The sequence below is a fragment of the Ochotona curzoniae genome, unplaced genomic scaffold (genome assembly GCF_017591425.1).
Source record: "Ochotona curzoniae isolate NIBS_2020 unplaced genomic scaffold, NIBS_Ocur_1.0 scaffold_4683, whole genome shotgun sequence".
In the NCBI taxonomy this organism is placed as follows: domain Eukaryota; kingdom Metazoa; phylum Chordata; class Mammalia; order Lagomorpha; family Ochotonidae; genus Ochotona; species Ochotona curzoniae.
The window spans coordinates 32592701-32605129 of NW_024467121.1; positions in this window are offsets into that span (position 1 = coordinate 32592701).

Here is a 12429-nt window from a genome sequence, read left to right on the forward strand (position 1 = left end):
GTTGCAGGCCTTTGAGGAGTGTGCCAGCAGACTGGAGACTGTCTCTGTGGCTTTCAAATAAACACAAAATAATAAACATAATATAAGAATATAGGGCCTGGTGTGGAAGCTTAGCAACTAGTCCTTGCCTTGTATGCACTGATTCTAATCCCAGTGGCCCTGCTTCCCATACAGCTCCCTGCCTGTGGCCTGGGAAGGCAGTCGAGGATGGTCCAAAGCCTTGGGACCCTGCACTCGTGTGGGAGACCAGGAAGAAGCTCTTGGCTCCTGGCTCCTGGCTTTGGATCAATGCAGCTCTGGCCATTGTGGTCACTTGGGGAGTGAATCGTCGGACAGAAGTTCTTCCTCTCTATCTCTTCTCCTCTCTATATATCTGGCTTTCAATAAAAAATATAAATCTTTGAAAAAATATATAATGAAATCTGCTACCTGAATATGGAATGAGACCAGTCTCTGATTTGTGGAGAGATGGCTCACTCTGGACACTTTTCTCTTTATTTTCTTCAAAGGTTTCACCAAATTATTGAAGGCTAAAAAGTTTACTGATTACAGCTAAGATGTTTTCTCAGGCCTTTTTAACTGCCTGCAAAAGCGAAACCCTGTTTTGCTGTACAATCTCCCTAGGCTAGAAGCATGACCACTCAGAGCATCTGACCCCAGCTCAGGCTTCCTGGCCATTCAGCAACATGTCCTTAGGTAGGCTGCTTAATTTCATCCATAAAATGTGGTTACTAATGTACATTCCATCTGCTGCACTGGTTGTAGTGATGACCAAATGAGACAGTGTATGGGAAAGCACTCCATAAGCATGATGCAGCACCAAGAATGGGTGCCTGTGAGTGGTACGAGTTTAGTCCATCTTTATCTTATCCTTATGTTTTCTTTAATCAGCACTTTTTAACAAAATTAAAAATATTTAATTCTTTTAAAAAAATATTTATTTATATTTATTGCAAAGTCAGATATACAGAGAGGAGGAGAGACAGAGAGGAAGATCTTCCATCTGATGAGTCACTCCCCAAGTGACTGCATCGGCTGGTGCTGTGCGATCCAAAGGCAGGAGTCAGGAACTTCCTCCAGGTCTCCCACGTGGGTGCAGAGCCCCAAGGCTTTGGGCCGTCCTTGACTGCTTTCCCAGGCGACAAGCAGAGAGTTGGATAGGGAGTGGAGCTGCCGGGATTAGAACTGGCACCCACATGGGATCCCAGCGCATGCAAGGTGAGGACTATTGCACTGGGACTAGGCTATTGCACTGAGTCCAAAAAATAAAATAAATCTTTAAAAAATATATTTATTAATAAAAAAGTTAAATGCACTCAATATTTGCTATCTGCAGCAGTCATGTTCCATGAAATTACCTCAAACACCAAATGAGTGAATGCTGAACCATTGCTACGAGGGCACGGTTCCTAGAGTTACACTCCTGTCAGGATAAGGGTATTTATGTAAAACTGGAATTAAAAGATAAGTTTATTTTGCTGCAAGCTCTTTTGAAATTCTAATGCACACTTTAATTCACAGAACCTTCCTGAAGCTTCCTTGGATGGCTCTGTTTTACATGTGTCTCTGCCTACAGACACCTTCATTGGCACATGCTGTTGAGTCATTAACACTACTTCATAGCCAACAGCAGCATAACTCACACCTGAACAAAGCTTATCTAACACAGTTGTTTTTACAAAGGGCACATAGTCTTTGTTGTGGTAGGAACACTGGATAGCACTTTAACACTACATTTTATGTATTTTTTTACTCATTTTTGAAGGATTTGTACATTTACATTAGAATTAGAGAGGGAGGGAAAGACAGAACACAGAAAAGTTTTAATCTATTGATTCACTCCCCAAATGGCCTCAATGGCCAGTGCTGGGCCAGGCTGTAACCAGGAGCCAGGAGCTGCTTCCTGGTTTCCCATGAGGGTGTAGGGGCTCAAGGACTTGGACCATCTTTGGTTGCTTTTCCCAGACATTGGCTGGGAGCCGCATGGGAAGTGGAGCAGTTGAAACCTGAACTGACATCTCTGTGGGATGCCAATGTTGAAGATGGTGGCTTTACCCACTGTGTCACACTTACTGGTCCCTGGGGATCATGTTAAACTGGGAAATCACCAATTAAAAACATGCAAATAGAAGGGGAGGGAACCATGATGCCCAAATTCACTGTGAAAAGTGCCCTGCCTGGTAGCTGCCTAGGAAGGCAGCACATTGCCTTTTTTTTCCATCCTAGCTGGCAATGTGTGCAAGAAGTGATTCAAAAGTTTCGGCTTTCTAAATACTAAAATAAAAATAGACGAGACAGCTGAATAGTAATCTATAGCCATTTTGAGGTGTATGGAATCTGGTTGAATATAAACCAAAAAATAAAAATGTCTATGAAGAAATCACAGGATGTAGTTAAGCACCCGCATTTTCCTATTAACATATTGCTAATCACTACCATGTCAATTAATGCCATAAGGTTGTAAATGGTATTTGATGTTATGTTGGGGCTTTTAATTGATTGGGATGATACTTTGCTGGCTTTACCTTCAGACCAGAGATGGTCTCACCAAGGAATTGTTGAACCCACTAGGATAATAAGACACTGGACTTTATGCTTGGTAAATACTTCCAATGAAAGAACCTTAACTGAATTTGAACTGTGGTAACGCAGCAAGGTGGAGAAATCCACCATGGGCAGAGGGTTCAGGGAGGGGTGGGGGGAAACCCAGTGCCCATAACACTGTGTCACATAATGCAATGTAATTAATGATAAAAAAAAAAGTTTCAGCTTTCTGTATATGTAAACCTGGAGCCATCCAACACCTCATGTCTTGATCTCAAAGGTACAAATAACTCTGGACCAGTATGAAAATTTACAAATATACCATCAGCGAATACAGCTCCTGGGAATAGTGAGAATGAAAAATTCCCCCACCCATGCAATCAGTGACGCGATCAGTGCCTCTGGGGGACTGTGCTTTGCCTGCCTCCCTTCAGTCATAGGACTGATTACCATGGATCTGTGTGTTCGTTACCTGCAAGTTCAACCAGATGGAAAATATTCAGGGGGGAAAAAAAAGTTGTGTTTACTGACCATGAACATACTATTAAAAAAAAAAGATTTAAAAAAATTTTTATTGGAAAGGCAGATTTACAGAGAGAAGGAGAGAGAGAAAGATCTCATGTCTGTTGATTCACTCCCCAAGTAGCCACAATGGCTGGAGCTGAGCTGATCCGAATCTAGAGCCTCTTCTGGGTCTCCCACACGGGTACAGGGTCCCAAGGCTTTAGGCCATCCTCAACTGCATGTCTGTTTAACTCCTGAGTTTATACACTGGTCTCTGCCTTTTCAGGAGGGAAGCTGGTGGTTGGTTTGTATCCTACTGCAGAGCACAATGGCTGGCACATGGTAGCTACTTGTAAATAAAAAGTCAATGAACCAACTAGGTTTAACAAAAAAAAAAAAGGGCATCTCCTAGGGTCTCCAGGGTAGGTGACAGATAGGCCATTGTTTAAGAGCCATGTTTGCTTTATAATGAATTTCTTCAGTGTGAGCCTGTTGAACTTTGGAAAAAAACCTGCCACCAACCCTTGGTTGGACCACACTGCTGTTTGCCACATGAGACTGATTATAGAGTTCCGTTTGGCTAATCTGCAGAGTCCAACAAAGCACGATTTGCTTTCACTCTGCTGTACAAAACACTAATGACTTTGTCTAAATTAATTCTGTCTGGTGCTTCCGATTCTATTTACAGCCCAGTTCCCTCTTTGTGCAGATCCCTGGCCAATGAGTGCTGAGAGATTTCAGCCTTCCTCCACCTTCTGTTCAGTGAATTTTAACCCATGAAGTGATGTTTAGTTTAGACTGTAAGCAAAGCCATGTGGGGAAACTGCAAAGTTTTGATGAAGGTACTGTTATCTGCCAGCAGGGTCATTCTTGAAACTCTGGCTGTAGTGATTGGGGGATGTTCAATGAGTTATTTGAATGTGAACCTTGTCAAACTGGATGATTTTTATTCTGTGTGGCAGTCTTATTTATTCAGGATGAAAAAAAGAAAAGAGAGAGGACATGAATAAATAGTCTCTGAGGATAATTCTCAAAGCTCAATAAGCAGTCAACATCCAGGACTCTGAGGTTTTTTGTAAATTATTTTTGTTATTTTCCATGACACGGGTGTGTAGGTATAAGGATTCTCCCCTTTCACTTCTCTTCCTCCCTCCCTGTGTCCTCCCTGCCACCATTTTCCTCTGTCGTAGTGTAGTCCTTATTAACAGTTACAAGTTTAACTTTCTACTATTCACACATATCTTGACATTGTAAGTATAAAGAAAGGTAGAAAATCTAGTGTATATTGCGGTATATTTAACTGTTTCACTGGAAGAAGGACTCTGAGTTCTAAACAAAACACCTTTCTGATCCCTGCTTTCTTCTTTCTCTTCTCAGCCAGGTTCTCGCTCTACAACACCAGCACAAACAGAAACATGAGCATCTTCGTTGTTCTTTCCACCTCCTCTCCTGCCCGCCGCCATTGCATCCGTTCTGTACATCTGCCACACGAGTCCTCTAAAATATAGATTTCACCATTCTGACATCAATGTGCCTTGCTACGTGCCTGCACCTTGCCCATCAGGCTGCCCCTGTCTGTTCTGCTTTACTCCTTAAGAGCTCAGGGAAGTCCAACTTGTTCTCCAAGGCCATTTTCTGTGTGGTACCCGTTTGGAATTCCTTGTCTGTAGCTCTTCATTTTCCCTGTTTGTTTTGTTTGTTTTGGGGGGTCAATCTGTTGTACTCTACTTTGGTATTTATACTAGTTACTTATGCTTTCTATTTTTGGAAATGCTTTGGTATATGTATATCTGAATTGTATGTTTCCGAGTATCCAGGGCTTATATTAGACCAAGGCAGGCCAACAGAAATAGAATATGAGCATCATGGTAATTATATATGTTTAAAACATTTGCTTGCTTTTATTTGAAAGGCTGTTACAGACAGAGAAGGAGAGACACAGAGAGAGACACATCTGCTGGTTCATTTCTCAAATGTCTAAAATGGCCAGAGCTGGACTGGTTGGAAACCAGGAGCCAGGAGCTTCTTCTGGATCTCCCAGGTGGTTTCAGGGTCCCAAGGATTTGGGCCATCCTCTGCTGCTTTCCCAGGTGCATTAGTGGGGAGCTGGGTCAGAAGTGAAACTATCAGAACTTGAATTGGCACCCATATAAGATGCTAGGGCAGAAGGCAGAAGCTTGGCTTGTTACACTATGATGTTGGCTTTAATAGCTGTAAATTTTTAATAGTTAAATAAACAAAGTAAGCAAATGAAATTAAAGATATGTCTCATACAGCTGAAATGTTGTTTAAACATGCAATCAGTGTAAACAGATGATACAGTGCTTTGGTGCAGTACGTTAAGCCACCGACTACAGTGCCAGTGACTTATGGACATATGAATGTCAGTTCAAGTCTTGGCTATTCCACTTTTGTACCTGAGAAAGCACCAATGAAGGCCCAAGTCCTTGAGCCCCTGCTCCCACATGGGTACCCAGATAGAACTCTTGGTTTCAACGTGGCCTAACTCTTGCTGTTATGACGGCTTGAGGAATAAACCAGAGGATGGACTCTCCCCCTGCCCCGCTCTCTGTCTCTGCCCTGTCTCTGAAACTTGACTTTCAATTAATAGATTTTAAGAAAAGTGATCTTTTACATTCTCTAGGTCTTGTAAATCCACTGTGTGTGTTACACATACAGCACATCTCAGTTTGGACCAGACCTTCCACAAGGCTCAGCAGCCCCTTGTGGTTCTTGCTTATCATTTAGACAGCTAGATTAAAGCACCTGACTCCATAGTTAGGAAACAGCAGAATGTACACAAAGGAGGTGATTTTACAGAGTGCTGTTACATTGAAGGGGGATCTCTGGCACTAGTTACTGACCTTGACCTCATCCATCCTGCTTATCGTTTTTATTGATGACTTGGGGGTGGCCATGGTCAAGGACACCACATCTGTAATGTGTGCATAGTTAATACTGTGCTGTACAGTTAAACATTTACTAAGAGGGTAGATTCAATGTTAGGCATTCTTTTTACCACAACTTAAAATGAAAGAAAAAAGAAAATTTGCAATAGGTCAGAGATTTTACTTTCAAACCTCAGTTCCACAACTAACTACATGTATGAACAAGGACAAGTGAATTTTCTTAACTCTGATTTCATCATCTATAAATGGGTATAATTAAATTGACCTCAAGGGAGTGTTATGAAGAGTAAATGTAATACTACCAATAAAATGCTAACCACAGGACACATAATACATTAAGCTCTTAGGATTATTAAGTACCACCACTATTACTAACACACCAAGAGTTGTTTATTTTTTAAGCTTTATTTATTTGGGTTCAGTGTGGTAACCTAGCGGCTAAAGCCCTTGCCTTGCCTGTGCCAGTATACCATATGGGCATTGGTTTGTGTCCTGGCAGCTCCATTTCCAATCCAGCTCCCTGTTTGTGGCCTGAGAAAGCATTCCAGGAAAGCCCAAAGCCTTGGGACCCTGCACCTACGTGAGAGACCCGGAGAAGCCTCTGGCTCCTGGCTTCAGATTGGCTCAGCTCTGGCTATTGTGGCTGCTTGGGCAGCAGACAGAAGATCTTCCTGTCTGTCTCTCCTTCTCTGTAGATCTGACTTTCCAATAAAAATTAAAAATTAAAAAATAAAAATTAAAAATTATTTCTTTGAATGTCAGAGTTAGAGACAGAGGTCTTCCATCTTCCAGTTCACTCCCCAGATGGCTACAACTGTTAGGGTTGGGCTAGACCACAGTTAGGAGCCAGGAGCTTCTTCTAGGCAGCATGAGCCCATCTTCTGCTGCTTTTCCCAGGCACATTAGCAGGGAACTGGATTGGAAGTAGTGCAACAAGATAGAAACAGGTGCTTATATGGGATACTGGCCAGTGTTGCAGTCAATGGTTTTACCTGCTATGCCACACTGCCAGCCCCACAAGTGGTGTATTGATCAATTTGGCAAATGAGATGATTCAGAGACTAGGTATAATGTTAAATGGAAGGATCTAGTTTCAAGAAGCTTTTCCTGGAAAAGGTTGGAGCTATTGAATTAAGCTTAAATTTAATATGGGTAAGTTATGGAATTGCATTTGGTTAAAAATTTAAGCCACAAGGAATAGCATCATGGTGCTGTGAGTTAAGTCTCTGATTGTGAAACCAACACCCTCTAGTGGAGTGCTGCTTCTGACCCTGGAAACTCTGCTTCCAATCCAGCTTCCTGTTAGAGTGCCTGGAAAGGCAGCTGAGATGCCCCCAAGGACTTGGGCCCCTGCATCCCTGCATCCTGGCTTCAATCTGGCCCAGACCTGGCTATTGTAGTTACGTGGGGGAGTGAACCAGCAGACAGAACATCTCTCTGTTTCCACTTCTCTTTACTGCTCTGCTTTCCAAATAAATATATGTTTAAAAAAACAAAACCAAATGTATAAAAATAAGCTTTAAATGTAGCTTAAATGTAGACTTAAATGTAGCTCATTTAAACATATAAGCAAATTATCTTAAAACTTCTTATTGCATGTTGACTGTGAAAATGTAACGCTACAAGAAAGCCTAAAGTAAATAAATTAAAATTTCCCCTTTCTACTCTGTGGAACTTAGGAGTCATTATTAACACCTTCTTACATACCCTTAGATATGCATTAAACCTAAACAAGGATATATTTCTTAAGCTTAAACAAGGATATATTTAGTTGTCCTTTTTTTGTTTTTTTTTTAATTATTCATTTATTTGAAAGGTGGAATGAGACAGATCTTCTATGCACTGATTCACACCCAGATCACTACAGCAGCAAAGTCTGTGCCAGGCCAAAGCGAGGAGCCTGAAACTTCATCTGGGTCTCCCACACGGGTGGTAGGGACCCACACACTTAGGCCATCTTTGCTGCCTTCTGAAGCATACTAACAGGGAGCTGGACTGGAAATGGAGCAACTGGGACTTGAACCAGCATTCCATTCCGACACGGGAGACTTCAGAACTGGCTTAACCCTCCATGCCACAATGCTGGCACATAGCTTTTTAAATTATTATTATTTTAATGATGTTTACATAGTGGATCAGGGTGGCAAGGGTTGAGGATCAGGGGAAAGTGGGTAAGACCATTGTTTACACATTCTCTTTTTCTTCTTCCCATATATGGTGGAGGGGGATACAAGAGGAGAAACTATGCCCAGCCTCCCAACCATGGCATTACCTGGGAGATGGGGAAATGCCACCCGATGTCATCCCAGCGTCCCCATTGTGGAGCATTTTCTGAAGGTTCTGTTTATGTGGCTTTGATAGTTCTGAGATGCTGCTGATATCCCCTCTCTACGGATAAAAAAATCCTTCCAAGGTTGATTGGCTGTTATAGTCCACCTCCAGGTCTTCATTAGCCCAGATATTTGCTGTCAAGCTTCACTGGGGTAGCTGATCTGCCCCTGGGGTAGTTTGTTCTGCCCTCCATCCTCTGCAAACCACTGGGTGCTGCGGTTCTTACTGTTGGGTGTTACAGCCCAGCCAGTCTTAGTCCATGCCCTGATGCAGCTCTCCTGTGGCCCAGTGGGAGCAGAAACCTAGCTCAACCTGTCCTACGCCTACTCTGGCTCTCACGTGTACCAGTGGATGCTAGCCCAGTCTGGAATGCCCCAGGCCCTGTCCACGCCCATGCTGAGGGAGACTTCGGCCATGTCCAGCCCAAACCACCACTCCTTTTCTGGCTCTCGCGTTCACCAGGGGGAACCACAACCTAGCCAAGGTGTACCCTTTGCTCCCTAACCAGGCCTGTTCCCAGTCCCAGATCTTGCTCATGCCAGTGGGTGCTCTGACCCAGCCCTCGTAGTCCATCCCCTGTCTTGACCTTTGCTATCAGATGCTGCAGCCTAACCTGACCTTGCCTGCCCCTAGTCCCAACTCTTGCTCGTGAGTGCCTCAGCCTGGCCCTGCTCAGTCTGTTCCCATCCTGACTCATGCAAACCAGCAGTTGTGATAGCATAGCTTAGCATGCTCTGCATTCCAGCCTGGCTCCTTCACTTGCCTGTGAGCTAAGGTGGCCTAGCCTTGCCTGATTCACCCCCTTCTGAAACTACTCCACACACAATCGGACAGGTGTTATCTATCCTGCTTGTTCTGACCAGCACACAGGTCTGAATCACATGCTCACCAGGGGAGCAATTGGCCCACAGCTTTTTAATTTTTAACCATTATGGGGATACACTATTATTCTGTTATGCAAGTTACTTGGAAAGGGGTTAAAACTAAAGTTGGATTAGAGTTCAAAACTACTCAGACATGTCTGATGTCAACTCCACATTCTAATCGGATTTTAAATTACAAAAGGAGCAAAAGTGAAGAGAAGCGGTACAGTGCTATTGAGAACTTGTCTAACACATCTGGAATTTTTCACATCCGTATGGGCACTTAGACCAATACTGAGAAGCTGTGTGTGTCTGGAGAGGTGTGCCTGAGGAGGCCTAGGAATTCACAGCCAGGTGGGGACAGATGACCGGCTGTCAGACTTGAGGTTCAGCCCCTCCATGGGACAAGTCAGAAGCATGTGCTAACCTTTCACGTTCCAGGGGAAACAGCCATTCAGATACCCTCGGGGAGCAGGCCTCAGCCACAGTCCTGTGACCTGGGCAGTCGGAGCTCTTACAGAGCTGAAGAGAGGATCACCTATCAAAGTGCTTCGTAACTTGGAAGCCAGCAGGGAGGAGAAACATGGCTAAGAATGAGAAATGTCTAAATTTCTAACGGCAGGGTCTCACCAGGTGTGAGCCACGAGGTCATTTTCACACGGGTAAGGACAGGCTGGTGACTTATTGCTAAAAACAGTGATTCTGTTTCTGATAGTATTTCATTCATCATGAAGTAATTTATTCACGTAAAGTAATGTACTTATATAAGGTATTTTTTTCTGTTTCTTTGATCCTGGTTTATTACCTGGTTGGCAGCAGATTAAAGTGTAAGGAAGTGGGGGCAGGGAGAAGCAAAGGAGAAAGGGAGGAAAGGACTGATACTAGTTTAAGCAATTTTTTTGTTGTTGTCCTTTTTCCCCTGCCGGCTTTCCCATTTATTTCAGACTCCTCTTGTCTTGGTTTTTGACACCTATTACTTTAATTCTCTACCTCACTCTTCATCTCCTCATCCATTGCATTTGATTACTGCTGAAAGCCTTCTATTCATTTCTCGTTCTTCCTCGAGGGCATGCCATTATCTGGTTAAGCCTCCTCACCAAGACTTCATCTTGCACTCTGGAACTGAAGAAAAGCCAGGGTGCACATCCATCTGCAATGTTTTCCTAGGTTTCTGCATTCTCTCTGGCATTTTTTCCCATTAATCCTGAGGGCTAATGAGTGAAAGCTATTGTACTTTTGGAGGGGGGTAATTTTCATTTTATTTGAAAAGGGGGCAAAAAGGGAGAAAGAAAGCTTTCTTCCTGGTTCACTCCTCAAGTTTCTGCATCTGCCAGGATCCCCCAGGGAGCCAACAAGGACCCAGGCAGTGGAGCCGTGGCCTGCTGCCTCTGCCTGACCTTCAGCAGGCAGCTGGATCAGGTGTGCCGGAGCTGAGATCAGATGCAGGGACTCAGACATGGGCTGCAGGAGTCCAGAGTGGCTGCTTAGACACTGTGCCCAATGCCCACCCCAAAGTGTTTCTAAACAGTTCTGAGACCCTCTCAGTGACTCCTTCCCTTTCACAAGCTTCTGCTTCAGCCCTTACACAACCAAACAACTGCCTGGATTCTGCCTCCAGTGGCAAGGGCCTCATTAGCCAGACCTCCCTGAATCCTCTTTGTCGTGTGGAACTCTAATACCTCCCAGGAGTTATGCAGATCAAATGACCAAGGCTCTCTGAGAAAGTGCTTTATAAAGTATCCTACCCTTCTCTTTCCACCACAACTGCATTCAGGTCTCAATTCCTCTCAATTCAAATGTGTAATAGCCTCTTAGCTGTTCTTCCGGCCCAGGAAGTCTGTTCCCACCCCAGTTCCTTGTGTTCAGTAGCTTCCCATCACTCCAACTCCCAGGTCAAAGCCACTGTTCCATCCCGGCTCTCAGCTACCCAGGTCTCCTCCAGCCTCCGTCCATCCCCTAGCTTCACTTACAGCCCCTCTTAAGCAAACACTTTCCTGGCACACCTTTGCTGGACCCCGCCAAAGGCTGTCTCCCTGCTGAGATGGCCACAGGGTCTGATTTCAGCGCCATTACAGTGCCTCCTTTGCTGATCAACTGAAATTTTTATTAAAGATATTTACCTGAAAGTCAGATGGATAAACAGAGGGAGACACGGATGAATCTTTCACCTGCTGATTCACTTCCCAGATGGCTACAGCAGTCAGGTATGGGCCAGGCCAAAAGCAGGAGCCAGGAACTCCATGTGAGTCACCCACCTGGGTGGCAGGGGCCCAAGTACTCTGGGCCATCTTCTGCTGCCTTCTCAGGCACATCAGTGTGGGAAGCAGTGGATGTTGGCTCAAATATCTGAGTCTCTGTCAGCCATGTGGGCAGGGCACTGGCTTAGAGTTCTCAGCTCTTGGCTCGGGCCTGGCCCAGTGTGGGTTTGTTGAAGCTATTCAGGGAGTCAATCAGCGGATGGAAGATCTCTTTCTGTGTGTCACTTTGCCTTTCAAATAAATACATGCACCTTTCAAATAGATTTATATTGGCATTTGAATAGGCAGGCACAGACTCACACTCCCCATGATGTCAAAATAGTTGGTAGGCTATTGCGTAATAGTTTCAGGTTTCTACAAATAAAATCTTTGCCATAATCACAGGAATTCTGTAAAAAGTACCATTCATACTGGCATGTTGTTGTTGATGCTTGATTCAGTATGTTTACCTTATTCACTATACACTAGGCCACAGAGCCAACCTTGACATATGTGAGCTTGGCATTGTCTGAGCTGTCCTTTCTTTTATTTATTTGAAAGAGTCACAGAGATAAGAAGAGCCAGAGAGAGAGAGAGAGAGAGAGAGAGAGGGATAACAGTTCATTGGTCTACTTCCCAAGTGGCTACAATATCGCCAGGACTGGGCCAGGACTGTGCCAGGACTGTGCCAGGCCAAAGCCAGGAGCCTGAACTCCATCTGAGTTTCCCACATGTGTGCCAGGAGCCCAAGGGCCTGGGCCACCCTCTGCTGTTTCCCCAGGTGTATCTGCAGGCAACTGAGGACTGGAAGGCTCTCAGATGAGATGCCAGCATTGAATGGGGGCTGCTTAACATGCGGTGCCCACAGAGCTCCAGACACCTGGGACCTCACAAGTGGCCATCCAGCTGGCCAGAACCCTCTTTCTGCAATCTATGTTTCATAAATGATTTGAAAGCATTCTCACAGAACAGACACTTCTATGTTGAGCGATTTCGGCTTGGGTATCTTAGCAAAGACAGCAAGATGACAACCCAAGCAAC